This window comes from Salminus brasiliensis, chromosome 7 (genome assembly GCF_030463535.1).
Source record: "Salminus brasiliensis chromosome 7, fSalBra1.hap2, whole genome shotgun sequence".
Lineage (NCBI taxonomy): Eukaryota > Metazoa > Chordata > Actinopteri > Characiformes > Bryconidae > Salminus > Salminus brasiliensis.
In genome coordinates, this window is record NC_132884.1 from 25,292,862 (window position 1) to 25,313,782 (window position 20,921).

Genomic DNA, 20,921 nt, shown 5'->3' on the forward strand with positions numbered 1-20,921 from the left:
GCACAATATGGTGAACAATATAAAATAAGTCATTTAGTAAATACTAAACTGTCAGTTTGACAACATTTTCACATGTAAACTGCAATAAACCTGGTTATAGCAGGTTAGCGTTAGCTTAGTTAGCAAGTCTGTCTGAGAAAAACCCCACTTACAAACTTTTAATCAAGAATGACTCAAGTCTGAAGGATGAAGTCGAGAAGCAGAAAGCTACAGACAGATGTCCACTTGCTAAGATAGCACAGAACAGCTGTTAATCTGACAAACTGCTGCGCTACTGACAATAAAAACTTGTGTCGAAAAGAATGAAGTCGAGTGACGAGTCATAATGCAACAGGTTCTGTCGTGTTCGAACCCATAGCCGGCTGATTGGGCTCAAATAAGATAGCTAGCAGGCTAAGCACTAGACATGGAAAAATCCATCAGCTGTGCCAATTTTCAGCCAAAATATATACGATATTTCAATAACTTCCTAAGAAGATCAGATTTGCCAGTTTACAGCAGCTCTAAGCAAGACCATTCAGTCACAAAGCCCTGCGGTTTCTTATTCAGTCGCTGTATTTCTAGGAGTTCTACATTTTAAATATGGTTGATTCCAAAAAATAAACACGGAAAGGTTAATCTGGTATCCAGCCCCGTCCTCACTATCAGTATCGCCGATTGACCAATCGAGATCAGTATAGGCCTCAAAAACACTGATCGGCCCATTTCTACTAAACACCATCCTGCCAACTGATGTTCAAATGACACGTGAAGATAAAGCCTCTTATCTGAGAGCACAAAGTGAAGCAAATGTTCTTACGAGTATCTCAACAGCCGATATTGTATGCATTCTAATTATCACTGGTCTGTGGTAGTTAACTAACATCAGTCTAAACAGCTCAGCGCATGCATGCATTTCCTTCTCTGGTCCACCCCCCGCCGCTTTTCAGCACGTGACATCTCTGATCAGCAAGCTCCCACAATATCCCACCCTGTGGTCTTTTAAACATGGGTGCATGTATTTGGCCAGATACCAGACAGATCTCAAATCACATCATAATATTGAAATTCTGTCCTTAAATACAGTGGTATATTGTATTTTCTGGAGTTGATTCAGATAAATAATTGTGGTATTCATGATAAGTCATATGACAATACTCCGTACATGATTTGATTCCCTCCATTCTTCATCTTTAAAGTCAGGTGTCCACTTTGAATGATCACTTCCTGACCAGTCCTGCCCCGCTACGGACTCTGATCCAGCAGCAGGCTTCATTAAGACAGGAACTTGAGTGGAAGCTTACCAGTCAATAATTCACTGCCTCAGATAACAGCAGCTTTGACGACTGTAATTATACACTAGGAATTTTAAAAGGGCCTTGATTGTGCTGAAATGATAAAGGCATATTGATATATTGAGAAGATGTTAAAGAGGCTGAACATGCTTGCATGCATTCCAGATGAAAGCCTCTTCATTTACAGTCAGGACATAACTATTGATTTATACATAGTTCCAGTCTGTTTAATAGAAGGGCTATAGAATATAGAAGCACTTCATACAAGTCAATGACCTGTAAAGTCTGCAAGGTGCTGGGAAGCATTCATTCTTGTTAAAAGATGTGTGTGCATGCTTTCTTCACTGAATAAAAAGTCTCATTGTTATGAACTGCTTGAGGCATAGTACCATGGCGCAACATGCTCAAAGGAGTTGACACTATAACTTAACCAGGCAATCAACTGATTGGCAGACTGTATAGTAGAGTGTTGTATTGCATTGTCTTGCACAGTAAGTGTATTGAATAGGCTTAGTAGTTTATTGCCGGCTAATACAGCTGTGGTTCACAAAAGACACCGAATGTAGGCTGACCTCTGTCCCAGTAAGTCGTGTTTTTAGTAGTTGCAACCTTGCAAAAATGATAACAATGATAAGGCAATGACAATGTGACACAAGATTGTGCTTGTCTTCTATTCTATTTTAGAAAATTGATTGGTTTGGGTTAGGAGGGTGCTCTGAGAAGGCCATGGCTGGCAGGCTGAAACTGAGAATGCTAGGACAACATGCATGCTAGCCTGAGAGCAGATTTAGAGAAACTACACATAAATATATTTGACACATTGGCAACAGTGAAGAATCAAAGCTATTATAGTATAGAAAAGTGTTAAATAAACCAAATCTATCTTATACAATATATTGACAAAACTATTGGGACACCTGCTCATTCATTGTAGAGACATTGCTCATTCTACTAAAAAAACTGTCTCTATTGTCTAGGAAAGACTTTCTAACAGATTTTGGAGCATTGCTGTGAGGGTTGGATTTAATTGCATTCAGTAACAAGAGCGTGAGTGAGGTCTGGATGTTGGATGTTCACAACTCCACCTCACCCTCAACTCCCCAACTCATCCCAAAAGCATTGGATAGGGACCTAAACCCATCCATGCAGTGAAAACACACATACACACTAGTGAGCAAACACACAAAGTGGACAGTGAGCACACATGCCATCACTGCAGTGCCAAGGGAGCAGAGAGTGGCAGCTTGCAAAGCCTGGGCCTTGAAACCATCAATATCCTGGTGCTCTAACCGCTGAGCCAACACTGTCCAACATTAATTTAATCATCAACACTTCTTTGCTATGTATAAGGCAGTCTGCCCAACAACTATACACTGTTAAAAAATACCCAGAGGAGAAATTCAATGAAGATGTACAAAAATAAAAGGTGGACAGCAACTATGACGGGAGACATTTCACAGTTCTCAGTTCTCAGCCCCCCTTTCTTCCTTCCACTTAAATTCCTCTGTCTTCTCCTGTTATCCTCCTTCATCCCAGCATCAGATGCCACTGACCCCTGCAGCTAAACTGTTATAGCATCGATCGCCCCCCTGACTAATTGTAAAGTTTCCCTGTCATCGGCTTCCAGTGAGATGAAAAGCCCATTAAGCTGTGCTGATGACTTTCTCCCGCGTTAAACGTGATTAGTTTGTAGACCTGATGCTGCGTCCCCAACCAATGAAGAGCTTGAGGACACACACTCTCCGTGTAAAACATGGCTGTCGGCAGCAGCCGGCGTATAACTTGCTGTTTTTGTCTCCCCATAGATCGGTTTCTCTCACTGCTAACTATTGATGGAACAGTGTTTCTAGAGTCAAGAGTGACACAGAGCTGTTTAATGCCTAGTAGATTAGACAAGGAATTAGCCACCAACATACAGGGCACAAGCTTTACCGGTTGGGGTGGGAACAATGGCGATACGTATGAGGAAATCCACTTTCAAAGTATACTAAGGTTATTGTGAGTACTTCTAGAACAGAGAACAACTATGCATACACACTTCAAAATGGGGTTGAATGGTGTAAAATAATAGTGCTGTTTCAATGGGTTCTTTGAGTGATGCTGTAGAGCTGAGGTCTTGGGCTTAGGGTAGGTGAGACACTAAGTTGCTAATTGATTACTTAAACTGTTTTTTAAATTTCCAGCAAGAAAAAGGTCCAGTTCTGATGATTTGGGTCATAGAGGAACCCCCTTTTGGTTTCATAAACAACCGTGTTCGTTTAAAAGAACCTTCTCTTGGTGTAAAGGTTCTTTCTTTTTTCCCAATCTGGCCCTACAGTGTCCAGAAAACGAAATACTGCGTACTGTGAAAATACTATCAAATTGCTGTATTTATGTCATACTGACCATCCTGAATCAGTAACAGTGTCATTTTCAAATCAGGCATTTTCAAAAAGTTGCATTTCAGAACACCTGGTCCAATTCCCCAGTGAGCAAGCCACTGGACTCAATGGCAAGGAAAAACTGCCTTAGAACATAATGAAGAAATCTTGAACAGAACTAAGATTCAGAATGCAAAAATCATGAGAATCACATCTAGGGTGGTTTCAAAGCAGTTAACCATCAGCAATATAACATAGCATATTATGAAAATAGCCACAACATCAATTGATACCAGACTGGTCACCAACCAAAAATGCATATTCCATGTGCAAGAGTTTGCTTAACCCCTACTGTCTGATTCAGCTCATACAGCTGATAATCAGCCCTGGAATAATCCTGGACCTGATTAGCACAGGGCCTTCCCATATTATCTGCTTTTTCCCACAGCACAGACACACAGCCAGCCGGGAAACCAACATCTATTGATCAGCCCCCTCCCGATGAAGTATTGGTCTACCTAAAAGGTCAATGCATCTACATAAATTTGGCATTCTTCTAATCATCTTCACAGTAGATGCTCATCTTCTCGCTTCTCATTTCTCGCCACGAGCTCAAATCGATTGCTTCCTCTTCCCTGGCTTGATCTTCACATTGTTGGAATTTCTTTAGGTGCGTTTATCGATGCCTGGCTTCCCCACCTCACACACACACACACACGCAGAGACACAGACAATATGCTAACAGACTTTTTTAGTTCATCAATCAGGCTTTGGCCTGAATCTCTTTCCTTCGCCAGCCTCCCACTTCAACCATTTACATGCCTGTCAATTGAATTCACTGTCAAATTCAGGTCCTCCAATCTGTCTGGTCCGGCTCTATTGATCCACTCTGGCTTTATCTTTGTGCCTACTGCCTTATAGGAGCCTTTTTAGAAACATTGCACCAATCAGGGGGCTTAATTTTGGATGGACCATCACCCCACAACCTCGGTGTCACACTGGGTTAACATGTCCTTGTCCCTTTTGGTTAAAACGTGGTTAGTAGTTAAATGACAAAGACCCTATTCAAACAGGATTAGGGCGTGTCCGACTGGCTTTAGGGGTCAAGACTATAGGTCTATAGGTCTTACACAGGCTAGAAAGCACAGAAAGAGACTTATCACTTTGACCCGGTAGGTAAGGGTCATCAGCCCCTCAGGCTAAAGCTGTCTCAGCTGGCCTTTTCCTGCCGCTCAGTAAGTCTTACAGATGGTTCTGGACTCATGGAAGCACTGACCTGTAAACCTTGTATTGGTTATGTAGAAGGGAAAATTGCTGTTCTGCTGAATGGGATATTCTCAGAGTCATATTGTTCAATTGTATTTTTGTCTTGTCATTTTAATAATATCTGAACATTTAATCACAAATGTACCTTTAATGATAAATGGCTCAAAATGTCTTGTTATACTGACCTACATTAAATACTTAGTAACACTTTAGTTAAAGGTTTGCTATGATGGAGCTTCATAACACATTCATAAGCATTGAGTATTTATGAACACCATTAATCCTAAGTTGACATAGAGGACTTTAACAGAACAAATATGCATTACTTTAATTTAAGGCCCCTTCTGTCTCTGAAGTGTAATTTATTTTATAACTGCCTCAGTCCTGCTCCTGTTGACCCACCACACTGCATGGCTCCATAATTAGTTGCAGAGCCAGGTCAGGGGTGATAACTGTGCTGTGGGTAGAAGGACTAAGAAACACTGGCATAGGCCTTCTTATGTTTAAATGGGTTCTCCTTTTGAGTCTTGGTTCCTCTCAAGGTTCAATCTTGAGGAGTTTTTACTTGCCACTATTGCCTCTGGCTTGCTAAACTATATGGACAAAAGTATTGAGACACCTGCTCATTTGTTGGTTCTTCTGAAATAAAGGGTATTTTAAAAAGGAGATTTGATTTGATGAATTCAGCGATAAGGGTGTTAGTGAGGTCAAGATGTTAGAATGTCTACAAGATGTCTACTCCACTTCATCCCCAACTTCCCAACACTCCAACTCATCCCAAAAGTACTGGATAGAGCACCATGATTCCACTGCTCCACTGCTCAATGCTTTGGGGGGGGGGGGGGGGGGGGGGGGGGCTATGTACCACTCTAGTCCACACCTGACATTAGACATGTACACCTGACATTAAGCAGCACATCTCTACAGGGACTAGACAAGCTATGTGTGTCCATTTGCATCCATCTGCATTACATTGGTGTCAGCAATGGGTGCAACTTAAAGTAGCTGAATGCATTTATTAAAAGTGGTGTCCACAAACATTTGGACATGCATTCTAAACCTACCTACCTAAAGCCTGCTTTGCTAGCTGCTGACTTGATGGCAAACCTGATCACAGCAGATGCTTTCCAACCTCCTGCTCTTCGACACTTCCTAACATATGCACACATGCAAGCACACTCACACTCACTCTCACACTCTCACATAACAGCTGGCCAGTGAAATAGCTTGGTTCGCTGATGTTGTTTATGAAACAAACACTGTATTATAGTTCTCATGGCTTAGCAACTGTCATCAAATCAACTCAAAAGAAGAAGTGCTGGATACGGTTCGCATCCTTTCCAAAGTGCCTGTCTCTACTCTACTCCCACAGAACAGGCCTTGTCGAAAAGGAAAGTGGAAAAAAGGAGAAAAACGTCAAATGATCACAATAATTTCTAGGCAAGTTATTCAATCAAATCTAATAAGGAGGATTAAAGCTCTCTGGCATGGTCAGAATGGTCAGAATGGGACAGTGGTGCTGCTCTCTCTTCTTAACCCAATCAGCTACACTATAATTCTCCTTACTGGATTATCTAATCATCCCCTCAGCTTTGAGTCATGCCACGGGAGCAAGTTCAAGCGGTGCAGAGAGGTAAATGCTGCAATTGTGTTGCATAGAAAGTGCAAAAGAAAAGCCAAAGTCATGGGCTTCTAGATAAAAAAGAGCCATAAGTGAATTACTGCCATGGAGAATGTAGATCTGATTAGTCCATAATTTGCTCTATTGATTTGTAAAAAAATTCCTATAAAGAAGAGCGCAAGAGAGAGAGAGAGAAAGGAATATTTTATTGCCTCAGATTGGGCAGAGCGATTACATTAGGTCGTCTGGCATGTCCATGTTGTATTCATAGGACATGATGACTGTTGGTGACATTAGTTTGGGAGCGTGGGATAGAGCGCTGAGCACTGCACCTTTATATTACTATACAAACTAAACTATGTAATACATAGCCAGCCCTTCTAATGGACCAATTGTTGACCAATTGTTGACACAGATGTGCAAATGCACATGCAAACAGAGCTTTTTCTAGTACCTGTAGAGAATTACTGCCCATAGAATAGGATTCTCTGAAGAAGATAAACATGAACCTGTTGGCACCATGCCTAATGCAAGGCGTGGGCTAGAGGGGTGTAAAGCCCCCCAGCACTGAGCTGTGGAGCTGTGTTTTCTGGAATGATGGTGCTTCATCTAACACTTTTGGGAAGAATTAGGTAGTTGGTGATGGTGGAGTGGTGATCATTCAACATCCTGACCTCACTAATGCTCCTGTCGCTGAATGCAATCAAAACCTCACAGCAAGATCAATGCTCCAACATGTATTAGGCCCTGGTCAGTAGAGACAATTACTTTTTCTAATACCTTTGATTTTGGGAGAAACAATAAATGAGCAGTGTCCAAATACTTTTACTATATAATGGTGCAATACTTTGTTACACCTCCAAAATCCAATCCACCCACATCCAAGTTCCACCCACATAATGCAGAACACAGAACACATGCAGAACTGCATCAATGAGATGTTTTCCTCTTTGTTTCCTTCTGTCAATAAGAACTTCTTGATGAGCTCCACATCCACTCAGGCCCACAGTCCAGTCATCGTCTCAGAGTGAAAGGATGGACTAATTCACCTGATCTTAAACTTACAAAGGTGTTGTTTATCTGATGGAAGTATTTGTGGTGGTCTTATCTCAAGCTTATTCTTCCTAATGTATGTGGATTGACTTATATCTTAGAAATACCTCCAGAAAAATGAATACCTTGCACTTGATGGCTGCTTTGACTGCTATTTTTACCTGAGTGTAAATGCTGAAGTTTCAAATGTCATCCTTTACGGTGAAGCACTGCTCAGTGAGCTTTCAGCAATGGAAATCTAGAAAGTGTAGTTTCAGTAGATTTTCAATCCATCACACCAGGAGGAATATGAATTTTAAGTAAGGAATCACGTTTTGTATGTGTGTGTGTGTGTGTGTGTGTGTGTGTGTGTGTGTGTGTGTGTGTGAGCGAGGGAGAGAGAGAGTGAGAGAGAGAGAGAGTTTGTATGTATGTGTGTGTTTGTATGCAGAATGCATGATGGTTTGATGCATTGCAATGTGATTTCACATGTGTGAAGGCTCAGCGCTGTGGCAGAGATGGATTTGGGTTCATTTTTTCTCTCTCCCCCACTTCCCTCACTCTGCATTTTCACCCACACATCAAAGCATTTCCTCCACGGCTTAGGAGTCACACTCTGGTCTCCTCGTCTGAACCAACCTCAGCTACAGTTCAGTCTAAATAGCAGTACCCCCACCCCCCGTCCTCCACACTACACGATTACTAGAGCAGGTCTCATCAATTCTACTCTATATCAAGGCCAACACTGCTATTAGCGCACAGATACTCTATCAAATCTACTGTCAACACACCACCAATACAGGCTTTCTTTTAGAGAGATTGAGACCAAGAAAATACCAGATTAAAAGCGGAAAATCTGCTAAAATACACTGACTAACAGATCACATGGTCAGTCCTTAACAGCATTTACAATAAGAAGCCACCAGAATACATCTACTGTAGAAACTCAAACTGGTCAATACAGACTGCAAACTGGTCAATACAGAATGCAATTGAATTTCACAATGTGACACATTATGTAAGTGTTACATTTATTCGAATGCAAAGTGCTTTGTAAAATATTAGCCTGATTTTCTCAATTTTTTGCATATTTGTGACATATTCTTACAAAGTGGCTCAGTGGTCTAATGCGCTGCCACTATGGCGGCGCACTGAGTCTGAGAAAGCACAAATGGCCGTGCCAAGTGGGTAGATTGCGCTCTCTAGCCTCATTACTCTTGCAGCGATGTTAGCTTGCACAAGCGATTGTTAGCTGGTGTGGGGGAGCTGGGGTTTGAGGCGACTAGCTTCGCATCAGAGAAGACATGTGTCAGGACCATTGCTATTGTTAGGGTGAGACTGAATTGGGTGGATTAATTTGCAATACCAGATTGGAATAAATAGGGAAAAATTCAACAACAAAAAATTATTATTATTTCAGTTTTTACGTCTTACTAAGTGTTTGCTACACTTTATAACTGGTTGTGCCAATAAGTTATAATAACTCTTCAAATTAACTGGAGATCAGTGTTTTACATTGCTGGGGATGGATTCTGCCCCACTCTTCCTCGCAGAATTGCTTAATTTAGCCATACTGGAGGGCTTTTAAGTATGAACTGCCCATTCAAAGTCCTACCACAGCATTGCTACAGGGTTCAAGTAAGGACTCTGCCCAGGGTACTTTTGCCATTCAGGGGTGGACTTGCTCTTTGGATCATTGTCTTTCTGCATAACCCAACTACGCTTGAGCTTCAGATTTGATAGAGATCTCTGTTTGGAAACAAAGGCTTTATAATCCTGTCTAGACTGTCTTTCTTTCTGTCTAGACTTTCTTCTGGATTTTATTTTTATCTCTGCACAAAATGCTGTTATTTTGAGACCTTTTAGTTTAAATTGTGTTGAGATTCAGCAGTAACCAAACCTAAATGTGACTGTATTTTAACTGATTCCAATAATCCACTGAATTTAGGGCAATTGTCTAATTGCAACTCTAAGGAAACCCTTACTTTTTTCACATGGAGCTACAGGGCTGAAAAATACATTTAAAAATTAGAATAGCCCAAGATTAGCATTAGATTACAAACATGAATATGAAATGGAATAAAGGTTTAGAAGCTGCACATCACTTTAAAAAGCTATGAGTGGGAAATAATATTATGATGCTATTATGATACACTGATGCTGAATTATATCATGCCTGAACTGCATCTGCTCAACTTTTTAATAGCATTTACATTCTTTTAGTACTGGGACCATATCCCAATACACCTTTAATCCCAACATTAGCCCCTAACCCACAACCCCTGACCCACTGTTCCAACTTTTCCATTACCTCTTCCATCTTCAACAACACATCCACAGCAGACCCTGTCAGCAATCGCTCTCAGCTGCAACACAAGAGACTCAGCAGCTTCGTGTTTCTTATTTAAGGGTGAACTCACAGACAGGCATGCAGACAGTGACATTCTGCAGACACAGGCCACCAGGCCTGGCTCACACTTGTAGAGGGCAATCTGAGGCCACTGGACAGCATACAAACAAACAGGAAAAAAGGACTTGGTGGATGAATAGGCAGAGGCTTAGTAAGAAATGCTTGAAAAGATGTAAATATTTGTCAATGCTTTTTCACAGGATGCCTTCCAGGCTCTGTGTTTGTGTGCACATGTTGATCCATGTGTTTGCTAAGTCCATGGTTGTCATATGTTCCTGGATATGACTAGCTGCGTTATGTTAAGTCTGATGCTGTTAGTTCCTGGTTCTGTCAGTATGATGAAAAAAACTGCTCCAGTAAACCATGACGTTTAAGGACTGTGACAGAAAACAGTGGAGAAGATGACAGCCTTCATTCCACAGCGCAGCAAACCAGGCAGTCACTGGCCTTCGCCATATGCCAAAACTCATTCCAACTTATGGCCTACAACACACCCCCCAACACTGGGAACTGAGACACTCAGAACATTAATATACCATAAATATACTACATCTACCAGCCCAGATTTTACACAAATATGACTCGAGTTACGCAGCGTTGTGTAGTTCCCGTGAGTGTTATCCTGCCCAGTACTCCAAACTTACGTACTGCAGTTAGCAGCATGCCAAGTTCAGAGTAGCAACAACAGCTATGCTATTCGCTCTACTACAGGTTAATAGAAAATCATCACGATTTTAAAGCTGTTATATTAATGTAAAATGCTACATAGTGTTGCTTTAAGACACTGTATAGGAAAGTGTTTTAAGAAAGAAGTTCTTATGTTTGTACTTTTTTTAACGTCTTGCTTCAGTTAAGATAGTTAAGAAATTTATATTCTTCAAAAATTATTTTAAGATTTTTTCTTCTTAACTTTTCACTTAAGAAAACTTCTAAGAACAATTGGTATTCTTTAAAAATCTCTTAACCTTACGATGGCTTCACACTTGTCCTAAGAGTTCAAATGATCAGTTGAAATAGCAGACTTACTAAAATGAATGTTTAATTTAACTGGATTATAAGTGTAGTTTGTTTTTAAAGTACAATCAATATCTACATAAAAAAAATTCTCACTTCTAGCTCTTGTTTAAAGAAATAGTGAATGCATAGTTTGATTCCATTTTCCTACATTTTGCTCTTCGCTGCACATTTTGAAAATTAAAAATGTTATTCTACATTGAAGGCTGTAAAATGCAGCTTAAAAGACTGTTAACAATTGACCCAAAGAAGAAAACTATGATGAGTGTCTTAAAAAGACTTTATTAAGAGAATATTGGAGAAAGTCTTAGGATTTTTTGGAAAACTGCATATAAGAACATTCTTATAAACTTGCTTTTAGGTGCTCCTCATCCTAAAAGTGAACCCAAACTTTTGCCTACCACCTTCTAATGAAAAGCCGCACCAGGGCCCCCTAGGCAGAATTTCTATAAGCCATGTACACACCACGCAAAGCACCACTGTTAGCCCCTGTCCTACGGTCTTTTTCCTGGGAAGAACTTTCTTAGTATTATTATGCACATCGTTTCCCTGGTCTCCCCTTAAGGAGTAAACTGTGGCATCTTTCAGAATGCTCTGTGCTGGGATGTACGGGACCTAAAAAAGAATTCCGCCACCACAACAACAAAGGCCATGTCATATATCTACCAGCCATGTCTGTTCAGTTCGGTATCGTGCCACAGTGCTGTTGAGGATGTAGTGGGTTTGCTCTCAGGACACTTGTGGCATGCCATTGTTTACCCGCTAGGACAGTAAAAGGGTGTGGCACATAGGCCTGAGTGTGTGAGTGTGAGTGGAGAAGGTGATGAGTGTGAAGAATGAGGTAAGGAGAGTTCAGTGTAAACAAGCTGGCCTGAAAAAAGACGAGTAAAGCCAGAGCAGACACCAGAGGCATACACTCTGCCTGAAGGCCATCAACACACACTGATCTACAGTATAGAATTACTGGCCTAAATACAGCACACATCGTTATACACAGCTCGCTCTGCCAACTCTCAGGTGATTAGGTTTGCACCTAAGAAGAAACACTGTACAGCCGGGGCCTGTAGATAACAGACTGAATCACGAGATGATACGCCACTCCAGGAAGCAATTATATTCTAAAAAAAAAAAAGAAAAAGGGCAGCAAAGCATATTGTAGATTACACACTCTTACCAAATGACTGCTTTTGCAGTTGGAGTGGAAAAGCCCACTTTGAGCAGACATAATGAGCAAATATGTGTCTGAAATAGCTTAAATTGCCATTTTCACAGAGGATAGTAGGCAGTGCAAGGAGCAGGATAGATATGAAAGAAGCATGTGGATGGGCTTTGAGTGACTCAGCGGTCTTATGTGCTACCACTATGGCCCCCGGGGTCGCGAGTTTGAATCCCAAGCCATACCACTTTGGCATTGGTGACAGGAGTCTGAGACAATTGTGCCCTCTCCAGGTGAGTAGATGGTGCTCTCTCCCCTCATCACTCGTAACTGATATTGGCCGACACAGGCGTCTGTAGGATGGTGTGGCAGAGCTGAAGACCTAGCGCTTCTTCCATGTGTGTCAGCTGCCTGGCACTTCGGAAAAAGAGGCATTTCTTGCTAGCGTCCTTAGCCTTAGCCTTAGTCCTAGTGTTGTGGGGTGCATTGCTAGTGCTAGGTATGGGTATAACTAAAAATCTGACAAAGAAATACATTTTTAAAAAGGGTATAAAAAGCATGATCAGAATGAGAGCAAACTCACTTGTGTATTATACACTATAAAAAGCTTTGTAGATGCCTGCTCATTCAATGTCTCCTCTGAAAAGGAAAATGTTAACAAGGAGTTCTCCCTCAACTGCTGCAGTAACAGCCTCTGCTCCTCTGACAAGGCTTACACTAGATGTTGGAGCTCTGCTGTGAGGATCAGATTGCATTCAGGCATTCGGTTTGGTGAGGTAGTGATGTTGGACGATTCGTTTGGATAAAAAAAATATCACTCCAACTCATCCCAAAGATATTGGGTGGAGCTCCATCGCTCCAGAGAACCAGAGTTCCACTGCTCCACAGTCACCCCAATGCAGGGGGCTTTACACATTCCTACACAGCTCTGGGCATAGTCCTACTCTACCAGTTGCTCAGATGCTTGTCTATGAAGATTATACAAGCTTTGTGTGCACAACTGAACACCTGTGTCAGCACTGGGTGCACCATAAAGTAGGGGATGTCCCATAATGTTTGGATTTATAGTGTATGCCAACATCTATTCATCCTTAATGGTGGCAGGTGCAGCAGGAGGGGAGAAAGAAATAGTTTAAGTAGAGTAAAGTTGTGTTCTTTGTTCAATAAAACATAGACGGTTATTAGTTATTATCTATGTTTTGATGATTTATTCATTTTGACCTGTAATAAGTAATATATTAATTTCCACTCATTAATAATGCACAAAAACACGGTATTAAGACTTTGTTATTTGAATAATTCAACAAGAATCACTTAAATTATCACCATAGTAGGGTATATTGGGCAGCATTTGAATTCCATAGGCCCTAGACTATAATAAATCAAATTCTGCTCCATAATCTGACACTACTACTGCATTTTATCTGTGTCAATATATCATAATACAATCTATATCATATACAGTGGACCTATTTTTAAGTATCATGATATAATACTTCTGCCACCACCTCAATCAGATTTTCCACTGGTACTGGAACTGTGCACTGGCCGAGCATATGAAGTGAGCTGGGGTGTAGTGTATGAGAGTAGGAGAACATACGGTTAAGCTCAGAGTTGTAGACCTCAATCGATTTCACCTCCAGCACAAAGGGCCTCCACAGGCTAGCAAGCACCTCTGTCAGGCAATCAGAAAATCTCTCAGGCAATGACAGATCGGTGTGTGTGTGTGTATGTGTGTATGTATGTGTGTGTTTGTGTGTACGTGTGGGCATGCGCATGTGTGTGTGGGCATGAGTGCATGAGTGTGCGCACGTTAGGGAGAATAGCTGAGGGATGACATCACTGTCAGTAATGCACGTCTTGTGACATCTGCAGAGAGAAACTGTGTGTGTGTGTGTGAGAGAGAGAGAGAAGGAGAGAGAGAGAGAGAGGTGCTGCAGTAGGTAAGAGTTTCACAGGCAGCAGACACTCTCTGAATGCAGGGGTAGGGAAGTGTCATGCGTGGAAGCTGAAGATGTGTCATCACCTGTCAGTAATTCCACACAGCACCACCTGAGCCTTTGCTTCACATTCATTCAGTGTAATCATGTTTTAATGACCTGCTTCACAGCTTTGATGTGTGACTGCGTATTGCAAGATCATGGTGAAGGTCATGTCTGAAAAATTCGAGGTTCGAGATCATTTGCAACTCAGTGAGGAGAAGCTGAACTTGCTGCAATTATCACATTTAGTCAAAGCGCAACATGTAAATAAACACTGCAGCTTATGATGTACATCTAAATGCCTGTGTGCCTATGTTGACTGATCATATACAGCAGCTGCAGTTCATAAGCTCAAATACTGACCACCAGGAGCAGCACTGATCACATATTATTCTGGTTTGTGGACCTCTTTACCAACATGGTAGAAGATGTAGCAGTTGTATGAGTGTATAAAATAAAACTTATGATTGACGCCAATACAAGAATCGTGATGCAGTACATATAATATTTTATCTATATTTTTCATCTGCTGATTCCAGTACTGATATATATGTGTTTTGGAAGTTTGCATACATTCATCATGGACATGAATGTCATGAAATATTGCTTATCCTTCAATTATTTATTTGAACTGTTCTTTTTCTGGGCCAGGATGAGTGTACAATATCCATCCATCCATTCACCTTCTTATCTGTTTCTTCTAGGTCATGGTGACAGTGGGTCCAGAGCCTACCCAGAATCACTGGGTGCAAGGCAGGAATACCCATGGGCAGGGCTGTACAAAAAAAAACCTTTAATATAAAGGTAAAAAATTGTTCTTAAAAAGTTTTTTTAAATTAATTTATACATTTTAAGTGTATTTATTTATTTAATTTTATTTAATTTAATTTTGTTAAACGGTAAACCAGCTTTTGGTAGAATTCATACACTTTTGACCCTGTGTGTATAATTTTGACCCCATATTAATAAAAAATGTTAACTTGTGAGTCAAGTTTTTAAAGTTTTTATCTATTAATGATGAATATTGTACACTGATTCTACTTTAGAAAAAGAAAATCTCCATGGTGAATGTATGTAGGCGTACAGGTACAAAGTACACCTCTTTCACGGTCCTCTCGTCTTTCAGAGCACAGGACAACAGGACGTTGTTAGTTGGTAGACCACTCTCAACCCAGCAGTGACACTGAGGTGTGTATATGTATCCTGTGACACTGCTGTGCTTAATACACGCGTATTAGTACAACACATACTAACATGCCACTGCCATGTAAGTGCCACTATTCTGCTGAGAAAGGTTAAATAATATCTGGCCAGTGGTGGTCCTGCGGTGGTCCCTTTTCAGTGATGCATGAGGCAGAGTGCAGCAACAGGTGGGCTACAGTCAGGGAATCAAAATACAGTCAAACACAATATACTGGCCACTTTGCATTGTTTCATAAATATATAATATAATATAATATAATATAATATAATATAATATAATATAATAATATAATATATATATATAATAACTATTACATAAAGCTGCCCCTCCGAAACCTCTCACACTCCGGGCTCCATCATGCTGGTGTGTTAATCAGGGCACTCACTAAACTACTCCAATAAAACAAAAGGCGTGGAAGAGCTTAGGCAGCAGAAGCCCTCTCCTGGCCCAGCTGACTGTAAAATACTGGCCTCTAATAGGTTATTGACTATGGTATACGGGACAGGATGACATCATTGGCAGCCAATGGGAGCAGAGGCAGGGCGGAAGGTGAGAGCAGCGATTTTAAAATTGCGTTTTGCTGAGCTCAGCTTCTCCCGTCCCAACGAAAAAGAGGGGAAAAGGGAGACGGAGGTGCAGGAGTGAGGGGAAAAGTGCAGAGAGAGAGGGACTGGAGGATAGGGAAGACAGAAGAAGGGTCTGCAGCCAGGCACGGGTTAGCGCCGCTTTCCGAGCATGTGTCTGTGTGTGTGTGTGTGTGTGTGTGTGTCACTGTATCCAGGGAGACAGGAGCCGGAACTTCTTTTCCTGGCCATGGCTGAACTGAGCGTGTGTGTATGTGTGTTTCTGTGTGGAAGTGTATGCTATGTTTATTATATACATATGGTGTTATTTGCATGTGTCATTCAAAGGCTGTATTTCGTACATATTAGTGCATGGGTTGTTATGTCCTGTGTTTCTTCTCTGGAACCTCTATTCGAACCTTTAGTCATTTAGGTCTTCTTCTCTCCTCATTGTTGTGACACTAAATAATACAGCTTCTTTTTTAGACAAGAGGATGTCCATCAGCATCACATGCTTCCACAGTAACATCACCATGTGTATCTGCACACTCTGTGGGCATCTGCATCCGTATCACGTCATACATTTCACATAACTCTCTCCCTCACTCTCTCAAAGATGTATTTCCAAAAAGGCGTAAACCCTGGCTAAAATCGGCTAGCCATCTCCATGACGACACCCCAACGTTTTGCGAATGGGCGGCGGGTGAAAGTGCCCCGCGCTGCTCAGCTCTGGGTGAGGTAATGCTTTCTCTGGGTTTCTGAGGCCGCTCGACTACGCCACTTCTTGGCCATCCTTTCAAATGGCACCCATGGTGCGTGAATGCCAAGAGGCTGCAGAAAGGGGGCGCGTAATAGTGTGAGTATTTCTACCCTTTAACTCGCCCGTTACATAATGGCAAACATGCGTCACACACACTCTCAGTAAGATGAATGGAAAAAACAACAAACCAGACATCTAAATTCTGAACGTTTTACGAATTCAATGGAATTAAAAGCCAATGGAGTTTAAAGCAAAACATGTAATTTACATTTGTCCCCTCAACCTAAACCCAGTTAACCAAGACGCAGTACCTTCTTTAGTTCTGTGCTGCAGCTACTAGGCTAATGTAGCCAACACTTCATGAAAGCTTACAGTATATCCACATTAGCATCATCCAAACTCCATGCCTAAATCACTGTGGCATGATTATTCACTATTACATATAACAGTGACCCCGTTTACACCTGGACATTTCATTTATCGAGCATCAGACTTTTTGTTTGTATCTGGATAAGGTCATGCCACACAAAAAGGCAAGACGCATTTCAACCAGATGCAAATCCCATCACTCAAACCACTTCCGGAGGTTCTCTCCGAGATGTCTTCAACAACCAAAACCCCTCCCAGTACAACCGAAACACCAGTATAACTGCTGCACAGATTTTCCACACAGCACTTGGATCTCAGTCTGACTAACTGGAGATGCATTTGACTACCAAGTGTAAACGCATAAGGCTAAAATCTTATCAGGAAACAATCCAGATATTGGTCACATGAAGTGACAAGGTGTAAACAGGGTCAGTGTGCCATACCGTATCACAAATCACATAAGCAAGTCTGTTTGATATCACTTATCACACAACTCAGTGAAGCAAGAGGAAAGGGGAGTGACTACAATTCTTAAAAAAGAAAGTGTAAAAAGGCCAAGGCCAGTAAAGGGGTTCTGAAACTTCTTGCAGATAGGAACCCCTTTATGTTTATATTATAAACACAGTCTGTTTATCTTCATAACTGTTGAGATGTTTGGCACCTTGGGCAAATATGTACCATCATCTTTAATTGACAGAAGCACAAGCACTTCTTCATTATTAACCTGCTGAGCTCACATCAAGTGGCCTGTGGATCCCCTGGCTATACCCTGCTTTTGGAAACCAAATGTGATTCGTCTATGGTATTACCTAAGGAACCACCTTTTCTTTCGAGAGTTTAGATATTGTGAAGAGTCCTGACACTTTTAAAATGATATTTACACTCGAAAATATGAAACTTGGTACTTTAGGAAGCCAAAAGTGGTTCTTCCATGGCATCAGTCAAAGTGCCTGTGATGCTATCTGATTTGACCTTCCAAGAGATGCTTGCCGTATTAGCTCTGTAGATGTAGTGGAGAATCCCTTAAACAGATTTGGCATGTATGTATGACTTGTACTCCTGTATGCACATCATGTCAGAGCTCATAAGTCAGCCCACTCTTTCCTGCTGGATGTGTGCATTTACGAGTTGCCCTAGGCGGTTACATGTGTGCTTCTCCTTCAAGGTAGTGAGCCTCGGAGTGGATGTGTCAGCGTACATGCATGTCAGAACTTCTAGGTGCAGTGTATGTGCAGTAGGTTTATTCATATTGTATTAGACTTCCTACATTAGGCATTAATGTGCACATCTAATGCAAAGACTAAAAAGGCTGTGAGGTAAAGTCCCAGTAATTTCACATATATGTGGAAGTAGTGAGTACATTTAGTGTAGTCTTGTTGCTGCTATCAGGCACCCTCTAACCCCATTTATCAATGGAAAGACGTTACAATGGCATTGAGCTGTGGAGCAGTGGAACTGCGTTCTCTGGAATGATGGTCCTCCATCAAGTACTTTTGGGATGAGGTGGGGAGTCTGGGATGCGGTAGAGTGATGATCATCCAACATCTTGACCTCATTAAAGCTCTGAATACAATCAAATCCCCACAGCAATGTTTCAAAAGTGGTTCATTTTTTGTTGTGTTAAAAATTGGGAATCTATTTGAATCACAGGGGAATGTTAGATGTATTTATAGAGGTTACAAATTAATTTAGTTGAAAATGAATAACATGCAGATATTTTAGTGCTGGAGGCCAGAGTTACTTTAACATGCCGCTCTTGTGAATCACAGTGCATAGACAATCAGATATCAGTTAAATCTAAACATCAGTCAAACATCTGTCACATGCAGATTTTGCTATTAAGCAATTACCTGCTGATACGGATATGATTCTGATATCATCATGCATCCATATTAAACACCCCAGCCATTCAGCTGTGTCGGATTCACTCAAACATGCCGTGACGCTGCCATGTTTGTACTACTGTCGTGCTGAGAATGGTGTATCTACCACATACTATTATATACTCATTTGTTTTACTGCTGGGTGGGGTAGAGGGGTCTGTATAAGCTGTAAGCTGTAAGGCTGTAAGTGTTCATTTGCTCTATAAAAAACACTAACATAAGAAAACATACAAATAATCAAGCACAATGCATTGAGATCTAAGGTGTGACAGTGTGTTAGCCTAACCATTTCAAAACATCACAGCTACCATCAAGTAGTTACAGCTACCATCCAACAACTAGTTTATCTAATCAGACATTTTGAGTCAGATTTACTGATGGGGTGGTTTGGGGTGTGACTTGTTTTTAATGCAGGGTCGAATGTCATTTCTGAGGTGGTTTCTCTAAGTAAGGGCTCTGACTTTATCATTTATTTTTTCATTTAATACTCAGTCTTGTTCAATATTTTTGTGATAAAGACAAATTCACATCTTTACTTGGTTGATTAACAGAAATTTCTCTCATTTCTGCAGGAGAGGGCCAGTAAGCTTGATGCCAGGGTGACTTTTTTAACCCCCAGGAGAATGCTGATTGCTAAAAAGCTTTCATTCATTAATGGTAGCAGGCTGAAAAAGTTTTAGTTCAAGTGCTTAAAAAGTTCCTCATCAAATAAACACATAAAAAGCCCACTGGTCTGGTCAATTCATCAGTGTTAGCAGGGACAGACACAATGTTATCCTGTAGGCACAATGTCTATCACAATTTCCCTATGTTATTCTGTGTTTGCCCTAAATGCACTGTGGTAACTCTGGGTAATCACCAATTCTTAGCCTCTACTTTACATATATTCACAGTAGCTACTAGCCAAAACTAGCCAAAACCACATTGTAGCCTTATGCAGATGTTGTACTATTTGCAAATTCCCATTCTATAGCATGTTATCTATAATTAGAAACTACTACCCTATATGCAAAACCACCAATGATCACCTGGTAAAGGTGTAAAAAATTTAAAGGTGTAAGTATCTGTCACTGTACTATGTACAGCGAAGTGTGTCCTACATCTGTGGTAGTGAACACACACACACACACACACACACACACACACACACCCAGAGCGGTGGGCAGCCAACTCCAGAGAGGGTGAAGGGCCTTGCTCAAGGGCCCAACAGTGGCAGCTTGCCGAGCCCGGGTATTGGACCCACAACCCTGTCATCAATAGCCCAGAGCGCTAACCTTTGGAGCTTTGCAGAAAAACTACAGTTGTCCACATACATAAACATAAAGGTTTCCTGTTTAAACACAAATGCAAAGTGAAAAATGAGAGAAAATGTGGTTTTGTGGCTCCCCAGTGCTGCATGTTTGTGTGGCATCTCTGATACGTATATGTATAAGAGATGCCAAGAGATGTCAATATTTATGTCCACTACCAGACTCACAATAAATATGAATGGAGTTTGCAGTCATTTCTGGTGGATCTCTTTTTACTAAAATTGTGCATTTTAGTACATTTCTAACCTTAAGTTTGTCAGCATACATGCACACATATCTAATGAAAGTAAAAAAAAAACGTTCCATTCAGGCATGATTCCATCAGTTAAGAGTTTTTCTCAGGTGTATGAGTATCTGTACGAGAAAATAATAAGGCATATGCTTATAAGGGCAAGTTCACGTTCAACTTCTCTGCCAGTGCTGCTCAGTTATTTTTGGAAATGGCGCAGTCGAAAAAAAGTACAGAGCCAGAGCACTCCCTTGTGGTGCTAACTTGAACTTCAGCTCAAACTTTCAGCTCAACTTTCACAGTGCTGCCCATGTAAGCTTGCTCAAAAGCTTCCTTCACATTCCTTACTCAATTAGTTCTGGTGTGATAGTGAAATTCTCTGTCACATAACACTTCCTTACATAAACTTTGAGCTCTGTGAGAAAAGGATCGTCACTCACAAATACATGGCCTACCTTATGCTGGCAACAACTTTTAGAGTTTTTCAT

General features: G+C 41.1%; 1 protein-coding gene across 1 annotated transcript in view; it reads right to left on the minus strand.

Annotated features, from left to right (window-relative positions):
- Positions 1–20,921, minus strand: part of pik3r3b (phosphoinositide-3-kinase, regulatory subunit 3b (gamma)) — a 220,248-nt gene that overhangs the window by 119,659 nt on the left and 79,668 nt on the right. The window lies entirely within an intron of this gene.